Here is a 938-nt window from a genome sequence, read left to right on the forward strand (position 1 = left end):
GACTCCCGATGAAAACAACTGATGGAGCATTTGACAACCCTATAAACCTGGGTAATCCTCCAAGATGTAATTGTGATATTTCTTATAACTGTAAGCTATCAGAGAGATTGTTATCTGTAGCCCTAAGATGACAGGTAAATATGTGATCTCTTTTAGAAAGGTCTTATGCAAGGGATTGAAATTAAAAAAAAAAAATTATTGTGTGCTTGCTTCGGCAGCACATATACTAAAATTGGAATGATACAGAGATGATTAGCATGGCCCCTGAGCAAGGATGACATGCAAATTCGTGAAGCGTGCTATATTTTTGTTCATTAAATTGAAAAAAAATTATTGTTCATATGGTAAATGTCAGCAATTTTAAAACTGCAGGTGCAAGGAATCATTTGTATTGTGACGCTGGGAAAATAAATTATCAAATATTATTTTGGGACATATTTGCCTTCCTAGTTATGTGGTCAGATATTACAGGTCCTCTGGCGCAGCCTCTTAAACCGATGCTAAAGTTATCCCTGGTGATGTAAGCACATGTTATAGAACAGTAGGCCGAAACCAGTCCAGCACAATAGGAGGTGTGAGGAAGTTGGCATCAGATTCCATGTTTAGATTGGGACATCCAAAATTGGATATGAGTCAAGAGCCCATGAAAACAAGAAAATTTCCTGAAAGATTATTCTTGATAGTTTGGAAAGCAAGCCCTGTCTTTTCTTTATTCTTTTGAGTGCATTTTCTAGATCAAAGTCATGACACAAGTTCCAGTCTTTGATCTGTTCATACTTGAGCATATTGGAAAAGAATGCTTATATTTTCCAGCTTGTTCTTTCCAGGGATCTATTTAAAAACCTATCTGGTTATTTAATGCCAACTATGCATATAGGCCTTCCTTGTGCTGGAGACACCATACCCAGCTGGGAACAAATAGCCAAGTTGACAGTTTG

The 938-nt window shown here is 37.1% G+C and overlaps 1 non-coding gene across 1 annotated transcript; it reads left to right on the plus strand.

Annotated features, from left to right (window-relative positions):
• The first annotated feature begins 202 nt into the window (after positions 1 to 202).
• On the plus strand, positions 203 to 309 carry LOC128562851 (U6 spliceosomal RNA). Its single transcript, XR_008373551.1, has one exon. It is a non-coding gene; the product is annotated as a U6 spliceosomal RNA (small nuclear RNA).
• The last annotated feature ends 629 nt before the right edge of the window (positions 310 to 938 follow it).

Source organism: Nycticebus coucang, chromosome 12 (assembly GCF_027406575.1).
Source record: "Nycticebus coucang isolate mNycCou1 chromosome 12, mNycCou1.pri, whole genome shotgun sequence".
Lineage (NCBI taxonomy): Eukaryota > Metazoa > Chordata > Mammalia > Primates > Lorisidae > Nycticebus > Nycticebus coucang.